Source organism: Mustela putorius, unplaced genomic scaffold (genome assembly GCF_011764305.1).
Source record: "Mustela putorius furo isolate JIRA1106 unplaced genomic scaffold, ASM1176430v1.1 tig00000450_pilon_pilon_pilon, whole genome shotgun sequence".
NCBI classification, from domain to species: Eukaryota; Metazoa; Chordata; class Mammalia; order Carnivora; family Mustelidae; genus Mustela; species Mustela putorius.
The window spans coordinates 1,764,991-1,784,493 of record NW_025421385.1 but is presented as its reverse complement, the minus strand read 5'-3'; the positions used below and the strand labels follow the sequence as shown (position 1 = coordinate 1,784,493).

Genomic DNA, 19,503 nt, shown 5'->3' with positions numbered 1-19,503 from the left:
AGGATCTGTGGCTTTTCCTATCCTCAAAGCGTTTTGCTATCCCACAGTTATGGAATGTTTTCTTACATTTTATGCAACAGAAACCATGTTAAATACGCACAAGATTTCTACCCCTCATCCTAAAACCACTTCCATGGGCCCTTCCGACCCCCGCCAGGAGCGAGACTGAGCCCAGCAAACAGCATCTGGGGAGCAGAGGGTTATTTTTAAAAATCGGTCCCATCTTCTAAGATTTAAAGGAAAAAAACCTCACATTTTAATTGTCTTCAAAGAAACAAAAAGGAATCAGTGGTTCCCATGGCCAGGAGGCTTAATTTTTATCACCTTGAGATACCAAATTCATTAAAAGTTTCTACTTAGAGCTTAGATCTCATCCACCTTACAAGGCCCAGCAGCCCCCGTTCCCGGCCTCCCACAGAGCCCCTCCTTTGTAGATAATTTGTACATTTCAGTACGTTTCGATGAAATACCATTTTTATTAGCGACGACGCGTGGTCCCTGACACACGCCTCCCACCGCCTGGGGACCCGCGGCGTCACGTCACCGGGGACGGGCTGCTCTCTGCCTCAGGGCTGGTTTGAGACCGGGCTGCGGGAGGCCGGCGCAGGGGCTCCCCAGGGCCAGGACGGCGAGTCCGGTCGTATGCAGCTGCCCGCTGGGATCCGAGACGGCCAGCTGCTGTCCGGCCTCACGTTTCCACCCCACATGGGCTGGAACCGCAAACCCGCATGGGAGCAGCCTCCTAGGAAGGACCAGGCCCCCGTGGGCTCTTGCTCTCGGTTCCCGGCTGGCAGGACACTCGAGGTGGAACCAGTCCTTCCGCCCTGCATGGGGGGAGGGGGCCCAGGTGCTCCCCAACCGGTCCTTCCGGAAGCTCTTGGACGAAAGGGCACACCTCCTTGCGTGAGCGTTGAGCTCACTGGAATCCGGAGGTGGAAAGGCAGCCTAACCAGTGTGACCGGCCCCGGGGCGTGGTGGGGAGGCAGTGACGTGTCAGTCCAGAGCCGGCCAGAGCTCGGAGGCCGCTCCAGCACTGCGGCTGTATTTGGGACCTCAGCCCCAACCTCAGGAGGATCTGTGAATCCTGCATGGTGAGTGAGGGCACTAAGACTCACTCCAATAAGCGCAGACGCCTGCTCAGAATCCTGTATTTTCATGGTTTCTGCACGTTCTTGGCTTCCCAGGGTTCTCCTCTGCAGTTTGGGTAAAAACTAGACCTGTTCTCACCAGGGAGAGGAGCCACTGATGCCCAGGCCCAGTCCTTCCTCGTGCTCACGGACCCCATCGAGGCGTGTGGGCCCCTGGGGACGGCACAGGCACTGGAAGGTGTGAGCCCCTAGCAGGGTCCTGGCATCTCTCTGTTATCAGCCAGCCCAGTGACCTGGGGCCTGGCCCTGCTCCCGGAACCTATGCCTCATCTGTAAACAGGGAAAGGGTCCCAACCGTCTCCAGCCGCGTGTGAAAGTGTTACCCATGTGAGAAGGGGTTACGGTTAGACCCTGTGGAACGGCAGACCCCGCCACGCCATGCCCAGGCTCACGGATGTGTGGGCTGAAGGCATGACCTCGCCTCGCCCTCCTCAACCCGGTGAGTTTTCCTCTGGCGTAAAGTAAACAGAGATTTTCACATTCCAGACCGTCCTTACAAAACTCTCCAAACTTTCCAGGTGACGTTAAGACAGTTGTAGGTAAACACAACGAGCACAGTCAACCAACAGCACTGAAGGCACCAGCTGTTTCCCCAGCACAGGAGGTCCCAGATGCAGACACAGAGCTGTCCCCTCGGGGCTGAGACACGTGCCAACAAACGCAGCCGGGGTCCTCGACCTCGCTGGTCAGCGTGAGGCCATCCTGCCCGTGTCCTAGTGGCCGGGTCGCTGGCCCCACTGGAGCTTATGCTGACCCACCCCACCACCACCCTGTGTCCTATCCCAGGGAGCTCGGTGCTGAATGTCCAGCCCTGGGCCCCCCAGCGCTCACATCGGGCACCGCCCACCCTTGGCCCGGCCCAGGACTGTGGGGTAAAGCACCTGGGTTTAGACTGAGGAAAAGTATGAATAAGATCCAAACCCATCTCGAGAATTAACCAACAAAAGGAGAAAACCGAGTGTCCCAGGCCAGTGCTGCTGCCTGGGCGTCGGCCGCGCTCGGAGGAGAACCTGCCCCAATTAGGTCGCACATTAACTTCGACCTCGCTGCACCGGCCCCAGGATTTCAAAGAGAGCATGAATCATAGAACTCGGAGGCTTGGGAAGAGACCTCAGAAACTGAGACCGTATCTCAGAACAGGACCTCTCAATGACAGAGCGCCCAGGCCTGGGGGACCGGGATGTCGCCGAGCCCCAGCCGGCGGGTGGGGACCTGGGATCACGCGTTCCCAAGGGTAGCCGCGCCCACGCTCCAGAGAACAGCTGCTCATTCGGGAAGAGCGTGGCTGAGTGTGGGCCGGCGGGTCACGCCCAGGACGGAGGGTGTGGGAACCCACGGAGCTGGGTCTTCGGGTCTGGGGCCCCTGGGGACCAGGACATGCAGCAGGTGGCTTGAGCTGTCAGGGAGAGCTTCCCTCCTGGCGCCGGACACGAGCTGACGAAATCTCCCACTCACAGGCCAACACGTTGAACTTTTGAAAACAACTTTAGGGTTTTTATTCAGTATTATTATCATTTCACAACTGTTAAGTTTAAAGCAAAATGCAAGGATGTGATCAGAAGTGTTTTTCGCCCTTTGAAAAATGTTAATAAAATGCTTCACATGAATGAAACATTTCTCTGGGGTCCGCCCACGGCGGGGGGAGCCCTGCAGTCTGTGCCACGGACGCGCTGGGTGGCCGGGGGCCAAGGGGCGCCTTTCTGTGTGTCCCGCGCTCCCCTGTGAGCGGCCCATGAAATTGGGCCTTCTGGAAGGACGTGGTGACCATACACGCTGTCACACGCTCGGCGTGTGTGACGCCCAGAAAGCCTCATCCAGTGTAAAATCGCTGTAATACTTCGGCGTCACAGGTAATACTCCTGTTACCATTCCCTCCTCCGTCAGTGCCCGGGTTACGGACTACACAACCACGCTGAAATCCTCCATGCAGACCGGAGGCTTGTGAGGTCTGAAACGGAGTTGTTCTCTTAACTGGAATGGTGGCAAGTTCAGCTGCATGGCAGACGGGAAGAAACGGAGCTTCCACGACACCTGAGGGCCAGAAGGAAAGGGCTGATCGGCTCAAGCCTGCGTGACGGCTCGGCTCTGTGGGCCCTGACCACGGTCCCCAAGCACGAAGGGTGCCAGGCTGTGACCCCAAAAACCCCTTCCTGCTTTGGAAGATCAGGATTTCATGACTCACTGGGGCAAAGGTGTTGCCACCAAAGCTGCCTTCAATCTCACCTACAACTGCCTGGTTTTATGGGGCCACACCTCACCCCTTATGGGGCCCAGGAGACAGGAAGGTGACCTCAAGCTTGGGATCTCAGGATGAAAAGCAGCGTCGGATCACTGAGTAAACTGCTGGAAGGTCACGGCATCTTCTAGAAGTAGCACTGGGCACAAACCACCCTTGGGGTTAACCCTTCCATTCCCAGCAGGCCTGGACTGCCTCCACCGGAGAACTTGCCGCCTCTGCCCCCCCGCATCTCTCCTAAGAAGGCCTCAGTGTCCCGGGTGCAAGAGACATCCATCAAGTTAACCAAGTTTCGATCGAGTCCAATACTGCATTAATTATTATTATCATTGCCCATTTTCATTGGTGGAACATGACTTTTTTTTAATTGGTGAAGTCGTGCCACTGTTTGGCATCGTGCAGACACACTATGAGGACTGACCAAGGACGGGTCTTTGCCTGCATATGGACATCCCAAGTTCAGACTCAGCTGATGCCCGGGGCCCAGCCTGTCCACACCTCCCCTCCCCACGCCGGGGCGGCACGTGGCTGGGCACGGCCTGGGCTTTTCTGTGGCCTTCCACGGTCCCCCAGACGCTGGCATTGGGTCCCGCAGTCCCCACACCCCAGTTCACCCAAGGGAGACCCCGCCACCGACCCCATCTCCGAACCACACCACGGAGGCACGAGCCTTCCTGGGGTCCCCGAAGTACCCTCCCGCTGCTGGCGTCTGTCCGATCCCCGAGTCTGTGCGAGGCGCCGCGACGAGGGCCACAGGCTCCTCCTGTCCGGAGGGCTGTCATTTAGGGGAGACAGGCAGGCTAATTACTAACTCACACACGGCTGAGGGAAGTAAACGCTCTAATAACCGTGTGGACCGCGCGCTCCAGAGATGCCGGACGCAGCCCTCAAACCCGGGTGGCGGCGTCGGGGCGAGGGGGGGTATGAGCCGCCTCAAAGGGCACCGTGGGTGCCCATGGGCAACAGGAAGGGCCGGACCTGGAGCTGCGCTGAGTCTCCCACTTGCTGTCCGGCCGCTGGCCACGGACAGACTCCAACATCCAGTGGGGTGTGAGGGCGCACGCTGGCCCGGCCTCCTCCGCCCCATCCCCTCGCCGTGCGACACGTGTGCAGCTGGCGCACCCGTGCGTGGGAGCAGGCATGTTTTCTGGCCCCTCTTCCCACCCAGCTGGCATGGTGTCGTGTTCGGAAGACCTTCCTGTCCCTGCTCCTGGAGCTCTTCCTCCTCCCGCGGGCTACACCGGGGCCCTCGCCACCTTCCATGCTCACAGACCGCGGGGCCGGGAGGCACGTGCGGGAGTGGCATCGCGGTACGAGTGTGCACTAGGCGGACGGAGCCGCTCCTGGCGAGATCCGTGCGGCCTTCACTTTGGCCAACGGCTTGGCTTCCCAGCCACAGGTGCCCTGCCACGGGAGGCCCATGGCGCCTGACAGCGCCCATGTCCACAGCCTGCCACCGGGTGGGAGGCCGGGCGTCGCCAGTCCCGTTCTGCGGCACTAGCTCACGGTCTCTCTGACACCAGTTAGACCAGTGAGTGAGGAGCCCCATGCACGGCTGTCCACGGCGTACTGGCTGCTGAGCCCAGGGAAGCAGGAGGGCCTCACTGGCGCTGCCACTGGCTGCTGGCAAAGACTGTCAGGGGAGGCGGCCCAGGCCCCAGGGTTAGTCCCAAGGGTGGTTTGTGCCCAGTGCTACTCCCAGAAGCCAAAAAGCAAAACCCTGAGGACAGTGTGAGGAGGGAGTGGGAGCCCAGCCTGGCAGAGTGGGGCCCTAGGATCGCTCCTCTGCGGCCGGGGTCCTCACGGGCCTCAGGGGCTCTAGTGCCCACGCAGGGAGCCCCGCTGGCCCCATGCATGGACCTAGAAGCCTCAGCCCTCCGTGCTCAGGACCTGCCTGCCCTGCAGACACAGGCACAGGCCCCCAAGCCCCCCAGGACGACCAGCAGCACGGGAAGGAGGTGCCGGGTCTGTCCCTCACGCAGGAGTCCGTGGCCGGGCTGGAAGTCCGAGCTTGTTTGATTCAGTTAAAAAAAAGCGTAACTTGGGCACCTGGGTGGTTCAGTTGGTTGAGTGACGGCCTTCAGCTCAGGTCATGATCCCGGACTTCCCGGATCGAGTCCCGCATCGGGCTCCCAGCTCCACGGGGAGTCTGCTTCTCCCTCTGACCTTCTCCTCGCTCATGCTCTCTCTCACTGTCTCTCTCTCACATAAATAAATAAAATCTTTAAAAAAACAAAAACAAAAAAAGCAAAACAAAACAAACAAAAAACAAGCGTAACTTACACAGGCTGCCACTCCAGAGCATTCCGTCCAGCCTGGGACAAAACCCTCTCCAGAAAAGTAATGTTTGGCTTGAACAAGCAGACAAGCAGTATCCATCTGAGCTGCTGTCCTGATCTGGAACCAGGCCACGGAAGCAGGGGAGCGATTCTGTCCACGATGGGGCTCCCCACGGCCTCCACTCGCCCAGACACTGGGCTTGGGACACGTCACCGTGAAACAGCCCCTCTTCCCCAGCTGCCTGCGAGCCATCAGGAGGCAGGACACAGTGTCGCTCAAGCTGGCCCCTGACCTCGGCCCCAGATAGGCCTCCCAGACCTCTTACTTCATCTGTAAAATGGGGGGAGTGTGCCTAAGATGTCGTCGAGACTGAATGCAGATCGTAGAGATCGGCCCTGCAGAGAGCCGGCAGTGACCAGCCTCCGGAGGGACGGTCCGGCGAGCCGAGCCATCCGATGCTGCGTGGGGTGGGAGCCGGGTGCCGCTGAGCGCCCCTCACCGCCCGCAGAGGCAGGTTCGGGGCAGGGTTCTCAGCCCCGGTCTAAGTGGAGAGGCCCGGAGGCAGCTGAGAGCTGGGCTTCGGCAGAGGGGGCCGCACGGAGCCGGGCACAAGGCTGAGGGGCTGGGGGTGCTGGTGCCGGGAGCAGAAGCACGGACGGGCTCAGGCCCGAGACACTGAGAGGCCCGGGAAGGAGCCGGGGGGAGGCCGGAGGGAGCAGCCCAGGGGGTGGGAGGGACGCGGGAGCGGGCTCTGGGGGAAGGGCCGGAGCCGGGCCGAGGTTTGAAGAGAGACAGCGGCGGGAGTGCGGGCCTGGCCGAGCAGTGGGGGGCCGAGGGCCAGGGCTAAGGGGGGGCCAGCCAGAGGCAGCTCGTCAAGCTTGCAGCGGCGGCGAAGGAAAGCCGGGTTCCCGCAGGGCCAGCTCCCTGATTGTCCAGCGCGGGGATGTCTGCCGAGCAGGTGGGCGAGTGCGCGGAAAGCTCTCTGCAGAGCTACGAGCCCTCCCCTGCCGGCCGGCCCTGCGGCAAGACAGCGGCCACCGGACCGTGGGCGGCCGGGAGCTGCGCTCTGAGGGCGGCGGGCACGCAGAGGCCGGTCCAGGCTTCGGCAGCAAAGGGGCCGACGTGGGGCCTGGGCCGTGCCGAAGCCGTTGTCCCGCTCGTCCCATGCGGGCTCTGCTCTGCTCGCTAAGGACGATTTTATGGTTTTTCCATTTTAACCTGCGGTTCACCTTTCCTAGGTCCGAGCCTGTGAGAGTATCTCCGGGTCGTCCCCGTGGGCCCGTCTACCTTCACCGCTGCTCGTCGGCTCTGGGGACAGAAATCACATCGGGCGCCATGGAGAGACGGAGATCTCCAGGTCAAGAAGAGCGTCCCCGCTGAGACGGCCTGCCGCCCCCCGCAGAGAGACCCGGCGGTGCCAGCAAGCTCTCCCTGTCCCCTCCTGCGTCCCACAGCCCTGATAAACGACCAGCAGGACAGCCCCTCGCAGACCCTCACCCCTACTCACTGGGCCTCAGCGGGAGGTCAAGTCTCCCTCTGGTTCCTTCTCTGTCCCACGTCTGTCCTTCCGTCTGGCTGAGGAAAGTTCTCCCAGATCTGGGAGCTGAGCGGGAGCCAAGTGAGCAGACATGGACGGTGCTGACCTCGAGCCTCAGGGCAGGGGGCGTGAGGGCACCGCCAGGGGAAGGGCAGCTGGAGCCTCGCTCAGAGACTCACTCGGGCTCTGCAGGGCCCCCCGGCTTCCTGTCGGCCTTGAAGGGCCGAGGTCAGAGGCGAGGAAGGATCGTGACACTGTGGGGAGCCGGGGCCCCGTCCTCAGTTCCGCTTCCCTCTGTCCGGAGTCCGTGTGATTTGTGTCCCGAACGGAGCTCGCGCCATCTGTCTCCTGCCCAGTAAGCCTCGGCGGCCGAGAAGTGGGGACACTCTGTCCCTTGGTTCAAAATGGGGACATGAGGACCATAATCACGCAGCAGACACTGTTCCGAGCACTTTTCATGATGAATTCATTCACGCTCCCAACCGCCTTGTTTCCATCAGCATCTCACCGCCGAGAAGACAGGGCTGTCCCAGAGTCCCCAAGGCCCCGTGGTGAGGGTTTGGGGCCCTGGGTTGGCGGACCCGGGAGCGAGGCCCCACAGCCTAGCTCTCAGCCGGCACGCCGCACCGCCTCCAGCCGCCCAGGGTGCGAGGTCGTGGCCACCCGCCCGCAGGCTGCCCGTCCCTCCGTCTCTCCTCCGTGGCTCTGTCCTTCCGCATGACTGCAGCTCTGGCCCTGACAAGCCTGGGGCCGCCGTCCGGACGAGGGAGCAGGGAAGGAAGCCGTGAAGACGCGTTGCCGCGGGCGTGATCACGCGCACCGGGCTGCTCGCACGGGTCGGACGCGCTCGCGTCTGGCTGACAGCCCTCTCCTGCCTGTCGCGGGGTCGAGCTCCCTGCCGAGCCCTCCTCTGGGCCCTCGTCGTCCTCACCCTGCCGTCCGTCCCCACACCTCCCACCACCCTCACGCCCCCCAGGAGAACCTTTCTGCTCTTCCCCGAACGATCCCCGAGTTCCAACAATGCTGCCTCTTGCCAAGGCGTCAACTTCACCTATGGAAGGAAACTCGTGGGGTTTTCTGGGATGAACCACCCAAAAGGGAGGGACATAGGAGTGGGTTGTATGGATTAGTCAAATGATAACCAGGCCGGTCCGGTCACCCACGGCCCGGGCAGCCGACCCTGTGACCAGGGACACGCTCCTGGCTCCGGTGTGAAGACAGGATGGCCCGAGAGCTCGTTCTCGCGTGTGTCACACCGCGTGCATTCAAACGCCAGCAGGCAGGCTACCGCTCGGGGACAGCCGGGGACAGCGTGAGCCCAGGACACAATGGAGTCTTTGTGTTTCCATCTGCAGCGAAGAGAGGAAAACAGCCTTGATCAACAGCTGACGCACATGGCCGCTGGGTTTTCAAACAGACACAGCCTTCCAGTGGCTCCATGGAGCCACGCCCCAGCTCCCTTGTCGTTGTGCTCCGTCCGCGTTACGCTCCTGGGAAGCTGCCCCTCGGGACAGGGCTGCAGACCAACGACAGGATGAAGACAAGAAAGAGTGATCCTGATACCCACTCGGTTTTGAAATAATGACACCATTGATGGCACCCGTGGGACGTTCGACGCCTGACCGTCTTCCTCCTCCTTCCCGGCGGAGGCCGGCTCAGCCGCCGTCTGGCTGAAGAGCGGCAGCTGGTATGTACGGAGTGTGTGGCGGCAGAGAGTGCGACTCGCCTCGTCCGAGGGCCTCCCTTGGGACCAGGCTTCTTGAGCCCTCGGGGCGGCGGCGGCCACACGCGGCCGGACTGGGGCCGTGGGTGTGCGTACAGTCCAGATGGGCCACCAGGTGGCCGGTGTGGGTCCTGCCAGCCTCGTCACTCTCCCCTGGCCCCTGGATTTGCCAGTCCTGGACCAGAGGAGGACCAAAGGCTGGTGCCCAGTGGACACGCGGCGCCGTCACAGAGCGTCTGCTACGAGTCGGACCCCGTCCCAACACCTGCGGCTGAGGCCGCCCTTTCGCAGCTCCATGTGCCGCGGCCGCTCCAGGCAAAGCCAGGGGAGTGCGCTCCTGACCCAGGTTTCCAGTGCGACATGCGTTCCACCGGGCATGACTCCTGCTTGGTTTCTCTGCATCCCGATGGATTTCGAATCCCATATTTGTTACCTCCGATGCAGTCATCTTCAAAGAACCCACTGGCCTCAGATATCTGCATTAATCATAAACTCAGTCTCTCAGAGAAAAGCTCGTGCCCAGGGCTCCCCTCCACGCTCCACACCACGGCAGAAGCTCCCAGGACCGCAAGCAAGACCTAAAAATACTCCGTGGCCTCAATTAGGAAGAGCAGTTGGTGCAAGGAGACTGAGCCAGATGGGGTCGGGAGCTTCTCCTGGCCTTCTCACGGGGGCAGCGGGGTCCCCAGCGGACAGGGCCTGGGGACAAACAGGCTTCCAAGTGTAACGTGCTGCTCGGGACAGAGCTTGGAGCCTTCCAGAACTCAGCCCGGGCTCCACCCCTCAGGCAGGCCAGCTAGACAGGCTCATTTCTCACAAAGCAGAAGGTCAGCATCCAGGGCAGCAAGAATCCTAAGACTGACAGCGAGGGCTTCAGTCCCCTTCGGCCTCCCCCAGCAGCGGCGTGCTCCTGTGTCCCAGCACGCAAAGGCAGAGTCGGTCGGAAAGAGGACAAGCGGCTCCAGGAAGCACCCTGAACCTCCTGCCCAAATCTGACCCAGACCAGCATCGCTCATTCCTCCGGAGATGCCTGCCCGGCCCCCGGGGGCGAGCTCCCAGAGCCCATCCTGGAATGGACTGGCGGGACTCAACTTTTCCCTGACGTAGCTGACTCGTTCCTGGGGACGTGGGCCCGTTTCTGCAGGACAGCATGCCCCTGAGAGCCCACAAACCAAGATGGGCCCGTCACTCAACGCCCCTGTCACTTTTCTGTGGCCACCTGACCTCTACTGGCCACGATCCCCGTGTTCAGACCTGAACACCTCCCCACCCCCGCCCCGGCTTGCTTTCCCACAAGGCCAGGATGGAGGTCATTCTGTCCCTGGCCTGAGAGCCAGGCTCATGTTCTTCGAAGGCGCGCAGACCCACTGGGACCAGCCTCGCGAGCCCCCCGGGACCTCCGGCCTGCGCCCACGACTGGAAAGAGCGCTGCCCGCCCACCATGCTGGGGCCGTGTTTCCACGGGAAGCGGCACGTGCTACCCAGAGCCATTTTGCTGACTATTACTATTTGGATTTTGTGACTAGCGGATCAACATTTTCCCCACTTGCCTTTTGGAGGATCTAGAAGGCGACAGAGAGGCGACGGGCCCAGATTGCTGGGACCCGGAGGTTATGGGGATGGTCAGTGGAGCTGGAGGCCCAGGAAGCCTCTCCCACCCGTCGGGTCTCCAGGCCAGGGCTGAGGTGAGCCATGGGCCTGGAGACCAGCCTACAGGCGGAGGGCCGTTGCCCCTGGGGGCTAGCGCGCCGTGCCCCAGACCAGGTCTGATGGGGTCAGTTGGTCACCAGCCAGCTCAGTCCCTGGCACGGCCCCCAAGGCAGACGGCCTCCCCGGGGCACGGATCCTTGGTCCGATCAGGTGGAGGGTCGGCCCCCAAGGTCACGTCCGGCGCTGGGCCAAGCTCCAGAGACTGACGGCAGGCCTCTCAAACACAGCAGACCTCGCGGGGCTGGGCGAGTGCTGGATGGCCTCATCCTGGGGCTGTGGGTCCCTGCCACGGGCGTACAGCCGGCACGGGACTCCTGTACCTGGAGTCCTACCTGGTGGACCGCTCCCGTGGCGCCTGCTACAGCCCACCTCGTGGACGAAAGCGGCCAAACTGGCCCTGCTGATTTCTCCGGTTCCTTCCGCTCCTCTCGGCTCTGCGGAGCACGTGGGTGGAGGGGAGGCGGTCGTGGAGAGACTCGGACGCTCCGCCTTCTGTGGAACCGTCTTGCTTCTCGGGAGACAGCACCTCTCTCCATCCCACCCCCGTGATATGAAAAATAATATGTCAAGGTTTTATCTAGTTTTGTACAGGGACCAAGTTTTCGCTGAATAAACAGAATAAGTGACCAAAGGCAGCCTAGACAGATACAGAATTGGGCACATCTTTTAAAAGATGTATTTATTTACATTTATAAATAAATATAATCGATAATATAAAATAAATATATACATAAATATTTATGTATTTATGTATGTATTTATTTATTGGGGGAGGGGTAGGGAGAAAGCGTCTCCAGCAGACTCCCCGCTGAGCAGGGAGCCCTACGGGGGGGCTCGATCCCATGACCCTGAGATCCTGACCGGAGCCAAAATCCAGAGTCACGCACTCCACCGGCGGAGCCCCCCAGACACCCCACAGAATCAGGCTCTTTTCTAACAACTGGGTCGTAACGTGACAGAGAAGTCTGGCGTGGGTCCCCGCACGCTAGTCCTAAATACACTTGTGACTTCTTTTCCTCCATTTCTGGTCTTACCCTGAAGCAGCCAATGTTTTTCTCCCACTAGTGTCACCAAAGACCCCACAGACACCGTCCCCAAGCCTCACCAGGAAGTGCCTTCGGGACAAGGAGAACCGAAGGCCAGGCTTGGTGAGAGCAGAGGCGAGGAGGCCGCGGGGTTGGGACTCGGGAGCCCGCAGCCGGGAAGGCAGCAGCAGGTGTCGCCAACCCCGCCAGGCGGCCTGATTCGAAGGAAGGAGCTGCGGGGCCAGGGTCTCCCTCCCTTCCCCGCCCCCGTCCACCCTCCGCGGAAAACTAACAGGTAACCGGCCAAGCCTCTGCGGTCCCACCGCCTGGGGCAGGGCTCCCAGCAGGAAGCGGAATTCTCCGAACGGGGTCTCGGGAGCTGGGCCCTCCGGTCCCCTGAACGGGAACACCCGCCTCCCGGGGCCTTTCCCCAAACACGGGGATCGCCGCCGCGCGTCCGGACGTGGGGAGACGGTGCAGGACACCAGCACCCGTCCCGGCTGGCGTGGAGCCTCGTGGGAGGACAACCAGGGAGGCCTGGGGCCACGCGTCCGCCCCCCCCCCCCCGTCCTCACCCCTGCCGGCGAGGGCTGCGGGGCGCCTGTCCCTCCTGCGGCCGCAGCAGCTGGCCACGGCTGTTCTCCAGGCAGGGCAAACCTTCAAGATTCTCCAGGCTTCGGCTGCCAGAAATCTGTCGTGTTCTCTTGCGGCCATTTCTCATAGACGCCTCCCTGCGCTTTGTTTTCCCCGGCGGCACCTCTCACGTCCTGATCCCCGATATCCGTCCACTGCCTGCAGGACGCTGTGCCCCCACCAGGCAGGCCTCTTTCCCACACGCGGCCCCAGCTCTGTGACTCTGTCCACTCCTTCCTTCTTGACGCCTCCACTCTCTGTGGCTTCCAAAGACCTTTCCTCCTCCATCCTGGACGGACGGCCCAAACTCCGAGCTTCCTGCTGAGTCCCCACCCCAGCCCACCGCTGTCCCTGCACCTCCTCTAGCGCCACCCCAAACTGCCTGCAAGACCCAACCCAAGCCCCAGCTTAGGACGCAAACCCAAGCCCCAGCTTAGGAGGCGAACCCAAGCCCCAGCTTAGGAGGCGAAGCCTTCCAAGAGTACGTCCTTCTCCACCGACCCAACTGTGTAGAGTACATCACGCCTCGGACGGCAGCCCACACCATCCCACGAGCCCCGTCCATGGGCACCTTCTCCATGCCACCTGCCCATGGCCCCAGACGTCCCAGAACCTTCCAGATGATGTGGACAAGGCTCTGCTCTCCCTTCTGCTTCCCGTGAGCCTGACGCCAGGCCGGCTCATGCTCCACTCTACCTCAAGGCTTTGAGTGTTTCAGACCCTCCTGCCGCCTTAGACTCCCGGTGCCATCTGTGGGCTGTTACTCACCTGGCAGCCCCGCGGGCATGGGCCGTGTATGAGGACGCGAGCACCTTCAGGAAAGAGGAAGACCTGCTGTAACCATTCTGTCTGTCTCCGTCCGTGCAGGCACTCCGTGCCGTGGGAACAGCCACAATAGTTAATAACTGCGCTAATTAGCACAAGGATGTCGATAAATGGCACAATATATCCCCCTGGTTCTCTAGACAATGAAATTATTCCATAAACATGTGTTCGTACATAATCACTTACCCAGATCGAAGAATTCCAGCACAAATTGTTTATCCAAGCCTTCCAATACTTTCCAAGTCATCAACGGGCCTCAGAAGGTGTGGGACGATTTCCGGTAGGTACAGGTGTTCCGGGAAGAACACCGGTTCATGACGGGGTCTATACGGCGTCTGCGGCGACACCCGTACCAAATGCGCAGTCATCAGGTGACTTTAGTCTCCAAGGAGGAGTTCTCTGGACGTCGATGACCCTGTTCATGGCACAGAAACCCTGGTCAGTGCTTGCTGGAGTCTAAGGGACTCCTCCAACCCAGCAACACTGTCTGGCACTTCGTGCTTCCAGTGTCTCCACTGTCAAACTGGATCGTAAACGCTGGCTGTTGCGTTGTCGTGTTCAGTTAGCGGGCAGCCTTTTCTCCATCTTCAGAACCTCACATGGCCTTTCACCTAATTCCAGAATATCAAAAATGTGAAAACCATAACACTTCATTTTATTTTCTTAGTTCTTCCAATTAGACCCCAAGTGCATTTTTACATAATTTATTAGACAAGCTGGCTGCTTTTCCTCTTGGAATAGGTATTCATGTTTCATTTCCAATGTCGTATCTGATTTCTTCCCTCGAATATCAGCCTGCACTTTTCCCTCCTGGCCTCATTTGCTGACTTTATATATTCACTGGCTCACAACGAACACCCACCAAGAGGGAGGCACCGTTCCAGGTGTGCAGGACACACCAGCCACGACTCTCAGCAACAGAATAAGAGAACTCCCTGTCCTGGGGGCCTGACGGTGTAGAGGAAAGAAAGTAAATATTAAACAGAGCACGAGAGAAAGTGCCGTGTGTGTCAAGGACAGGAGTGGGTGTGGGGAAGCCCCAGACCGGGGACGGCGATCCAGAGCGTCTCCGGCCTACAAGAATAAGTACGTGAAAGCTTTCTTCACCCTCGCTGTAATGACTGAACCGAGTCTTTCCTACGATGCTAAGGAAAGTATTGACTCCTCTGTTGGAGCGTCGTGTTACGAAAGCCCGTCTTCAAATATCTAACCACCTTGTTATTAGAGAAACCGCACAGATGCGGACACCCAGCTGCACCGGCTACCCACGAGGCCCACAAACTCTCCCAATTTACGTCACACCTAGTGTTTATTTCTCTCCACTGTTTTCTTGATATTTGAAACAAATATAAAGCTTTGGGGGCAAAGATAAAAGGTGATCAACTTACATATTTTATTCAATCATCTAGATACAATCAAATGTGGTCATTTTAGACAACCTAAATGAAAACATCCAGAAACTTTAATGAAAATGGGGTAGCAATAATATACCCTCTCTATGTAATTAATTACAATTAAGTTACAATTCCAGTGTAATTATAATTATGAGGACATTGTTTATGCATACCTGATGTGTTTTACTTGGGAATATTTCACAGGGAAATTGTTAAAGGACGAATAATAATGATCAAAATGTACTACAGGCACCCTTTCCACACCCAGGAAATCATGAAATCATCCAACTATCTTCCAAATCCCTGTGTTTTGCCCTTCAAATACATGATTACAATATTCTTAAGTGAAAGTAATGAAGTGTGGCCGGTAACTGTTGAAATTTTGCTGCCCGGGTTTGTCAGTTTTCCCGGAAGTTGTTTTCACGCTTCAGCAGACACATATTTTCACTCTGCAGCATCAACATCTAGTTCACAATGAAGCATCTACATCAGTGTTACCCTTTTTTTTTCAAGTGCTATTAAGTGTTTCATGTCTGAAACGCTTGATTACTTTTAGTCGCAGAGGTAGTATTAAAGATGAGGATAGTACTTTCTAAACATTTTTCATTTACTTTATCGATATCTTTTCATAAACAATTTTCCCAAGTTTTTATTACTTCCAATGTTTACTATGTGAAACTGAATTAGGATATTTTTTTTTAATTTTCCTCTTTAATTATTGCAAGGATTCATTATGGAAACCACGGGCCTCTAAAAGTACATGATTATCTTTGTGCTAAAATATGTAGATGATTAACAGTTTTCATTTTTAACATTATAAACGATGACACCATTTGCATCTGCCTTTATACCAATGTCAATAAGCCTCTCATATTTTGTTGAAATAGTAAAATTGTTTTAAATTCAGGAATGCTGCTTTTCTGATTCATTTTTGCATAATATCAAATCCTGTTCCAAGCTGGTCTGGTATTTACACAGTATCAGAAGACGCTCCCAGCCACAGATGTTCTTACTTCTTCCTAGTTCTCCCAAGATTTAGAAGATGGGTGCCTGTGAGATTTAAAGGGACCATTAACCCACTTATCCAGAGTGGTGTTTGCTTGTAATATTTTATTATAAATCCTGCAGTTACTACTTACATACAAAACAAAGCACACCATGAAAATAAAACTCAGGAAACAGTAAGATACAAAGCTGGGGTATCTGTGGTCATCCTGATGATCTACAACAATCAGCATGAGCTATGTTAGAATTCCTATGATTATGAAACAGTGCCCCTCTTCTGGCTTCCATTTTGCTACTTCTCAGCCGCTCTGGAGACACTGCAGTATCTTCACACATGGTTCTTCCTGACAAGATGTTGTTGCCTGGCGGCATCTGGGTGTGCTACTGCATCTCTGCCTCACTTGCTGCGTGCACAGCTGAACTCAACGGAGTTAAATTATCAGCATCAAGGGTTATCCTTTCAACACGCAAATGGCTTTTACGTCTAACTAAAGGAGTGAAGAGTTGGCTATCCCCATCTGTTGCCCTCACTGCCCCTCCCCATGCCAACACAAGCAGGCCCGCCCTGAGTGTTCCAGAGCCAGTGGGCAGTCGTGGGCAGTGTGCTTTGATATACCTCCCTCTGTGGTGCTTCTCCCAGCCTGGACCAGACTGCTTACACCGTTCTATGTCAGGATCTGCAGGCTGCAGGGGCTATGTTCGTCACCCTGGCATCTTAGGCCAACATGTTCTCATACTGGACTGTCAAAAAGCCTCATCACTTTACCTGGTTTCCTTCTCTGAGTGTTGTGAGGACAAAGAGAAAATGCGCACAGAGGGCCTGGTTCATCTTAAGCAGCAGTTCAGCGTTAGCTATCCTCATCATACTGTGCTTGAACCAGACCTCTGGATTTTATCTGGGTTTTCCCCTGACTCTTTTGTCATCCATGCCGACACAAGCCGTGCTCCTGCCCTGGCACTTCCTGTGTGTGTGCGCTTTAGGGTCAGCTGCAAACGTGCCCCCATCATCCCTTGGACTTGTCCTTTCAAGGCCTGGATTCTATCCGTTTTTTACTAACTGCAGGTCTGATCATCCCATTTAGGTATTTTTTAATCAGTATTCTGTTTCTCTTTCTTCTGTTGCTTTCACGTGGAGAATTTCCCAACATCCACACAGAAGAATAAACAGTAACGCTGTGACCAGTTAAGTTTATAATTTGCTGACTAATGCTGCCATAGGGTTGATGAACACTGCAATTCTTACACAGATTTGGAATTTCTTGCAGCCTCTCTCAACTGTCTAAATATTTAGACACATGGTATCTAAGCCATACTATGTCTCTCCCCAAGTACTCTGCTCCCAGCTTGGCCCATGAATAGAAAATGAGATAGTTTTGTTTATGGTGGAGTGGGAGAGTCTTTTTTGAGAAATACCAAGAATTAGGGTTTCCAAGCTGGGAGGGATTCTTTAGAGAAGTGGGAGAGTTGCTATAACCAGCGAGGTTCATGGTGGCAATGCTGGAAGTGAGAGTTTTATCAGCGGGAGACCTGTTTCTGCAGACCATGTGGACAGCGGTCTGGAGCACTGTCCTCCCTCCTGTAGGGGACCAGTCTCTCAGTGCCCACCCATGAGACCATGGAGGAGGGAGGGAAGGTCACAGGGCGTCAGTGCTGGGAGCCCAGGGTAATGGAAGGCATGACTGGGGAAACAAAAATAGGCAAACTTTAGCTTCAGCTCAAGATTTCAAAAGTATCTATCCCAAATACATGCACGTGAAAGCTGTCATGAGAGGTGGACGAACCTCCTGCCCTCCGCGCGTATCTGTCCACTGACGTTCTGAGCTGGGAGAAACCTGCTTCCAGTCAGAAGCGTTATCTGAACCATCCCGGTCAGATAAACCCGAGTCTGCACAGGTGGCCTTCTCTGTGTCTGGCTCACCTCTCCCCATAGGGGCCCCGGAATCCTCTTGCTTTGAGCTCTTTCCCTGCAACCTCCTCCTTTTAGGGCCGATCAATAAAATGATTTGCAGCCCAAGAACAAGCAAAAAATAACCAGATCGTTTGTCTGACCTAGCCTTCATCGTCATCACCGTCGTCATCATCATCATCATCTGAGGCACAACGAAGCTCACGCGGTGAGGAGGTAACACCAGGTGCAATGGTGAGACACTGACATGCAACCCCGTGGCCCCGTGGGAGTAACGGGACTGTCTGATTCTGTTTAAAACAGCATCAACCAAATTCCCAGGCCTCGTGGTCCGCGGCTTCTGGGGGGGTGGGGCACATACTACACTCAGGACTGTGTCCTTTACACAGGGTCTTTCATCTCGGACCCCCCCCAGCACCAGGCAGGTGTGGGCTATGTTCAGAGGGCTGCCATGCAGTGTCTCCACCGCAGATGGCCGACAGGTCCCTTACCACACCAGCACCAGCCGGCTGTGACCGTCTTCCTCTGGCCCCGAGGCCAAACTAAGCACTGAACCGCGTACTACACACTGTCTGTCAGCTCCCCGAGCACCCTGGCTACAGTTGGCCGATTGCCCTAAATAGGTCCCCAGTCACAGCCAGGCTCCTCCTGTAGCCTTCTCCCCCAGCTCCACCCCTGCACTCCCTGCCCCAACCCATCCAGGCTCCGTTGGCAGCACTACCTCCCTACCACGCCCACGAACACCACGGCTCCCCCTCCCCATGCTCCTCCCCAAATGCTCCCGCTCAGACCTCCAGGACTTAGGAATGACAGAGGCTCCTAATCTGTCCCACACCAGGACACCAACTGGTTTGTCTGGTTCTGGAGACTTTCCTCCCATCTGGTCCCAGCACTCAGAGGACGCTTGACTCCTCGAACCTTCCGGCCCCTCCCCCAGCCCTGGCTCCAGCCACTTCCTCAGCCTCTGTCATGCCACCTCTCTGGGACAAATCTGTCATTCTCCGTGCATGACACATGCTTCCCCTCCCCCCGTCACATCCCCACACCGCAAGCCCATTCTGCAGATCAGGACGCACCTCAGAGTGGCAGGACCCGCCGGCTGAGCAGGGCCAGAGCAGGGCTCCTGGGGCCAGACCCAGTGGGGGTCTCAGATCGTTCACCCCGAGAGTGGCCACGCGCGTCCTCTCCTTCCTGGCTGGCTGTCCAGGCCCCTGAGGTGCGGGAGGAGCTCCGGACAGGGAAGCGGGTGCCTGACTGGAGACTACAAGCTCGCAGTAAGTCACAGGAGCAGAGACACGAGCACGGACGAGTGCAGCGAGACGCAGGACTGAAGGGAGGAAGTGAGGGGCGAAGCCACCTCGGCTCCGGAAGGGAAAAGCAAGTGTTCAAGGCCGCAGCGGCCACGGACCGGGAGCCTCGGAGGCGCCTGGAGCGTGGGGCGCACGGTGGGGCCTTCCCTGCCTCCCAGGGCGGGGCGGGGACACCGGCCTGGCTCCGGTCCTGCCTGCCCCGCCCCCCGTGCTGGATCCTGCCCCCAACAGTGTCTGCAGATTTGGCCCCGGCCCCCCCACCACTCCCTGCGCCGTCCTCCGGACAGGAGCATCCAACATCCAAATGCGGCCTCCCCGTCGCGGTGCGCGCTGAGCGGGGAAGGTTGGGGGGAGCATCACGGGGGCTGCAAACCCCCGGACGCCCTAGACACGGAGGTGACTGAAGGACGTTTGAGAACATCAGCCTGGTCAGCGCCTGGTGACGGGGGCGACCACACTCCTTGCGGCGGGCGCCGAGCAGGGCGTCCCCGCACTCTGCCGTCCACCTCAACTAACAGGAGACCGTGTGTCCACGGGCCTCCGTTAGAGGCGCTGGGCAGGATTCTAGCCGGGACGGCCAGCCTCCTCCTGCGCTTTCCTCCCCGTCCGCACTGCCCTCCTACCTCCACAGGGCCCGGGGATGGGGCCCCACCTCCGGCCCCCGGGGCCACCCAGCTCCCCTGGGGAAGATCTGCGGGCCTCCAAGGCCACCTGGAACACGGGATGGCTGTGCCCCGCCACCGCCCCATTCGTGACCTCCACGGGCCGCGG

The 19,503-nt window shown here is 58.0% G+C and overlaps 1 protein-coding gene and 1 long non-coding RNA gene across 3 annotated transcripts in view; one reads left to right on the top strand and one right to left on the bottom strand.

The window, feature by feature from the left end:
- Positions 1-18,955, bottom strand: part of LOC123392098 — a 33,359-nt gene extending 14,404 nt beyond the window's left edge. The window contains exons 1-3 of one of the 2 annotated variants that reach the window (XR_006606778.1): positions 18,499-18,912; positions 13,304-13,532; positions 2,546-3,179 (exon numbers count right to left, since the gene is read on the bottom strand). The gene's annotated coding sequence lies outside the window, so the exon portion shown is untranslated. Of the gene's footprint in view, positions 1-2,545; positions 3,180-13,303; positions 13,533-18,498 lie in introns of those variants that run through there. The other variant, XM_045080033.1, reaches the window with a different exon arrangement.
- LOC123392099 lies at positions 886-11,265 on the top strand. The gene is made up of 2 exons (XR_006606779.1): positions 886-1,091; positions 6,903-11,265. It is a non-coding gene; the product is annotated as an uncharacterized LOC123392099 (long non-coding RNA).
- Positions 18,956-19,503: the final 548 nt, after the last annotated feature.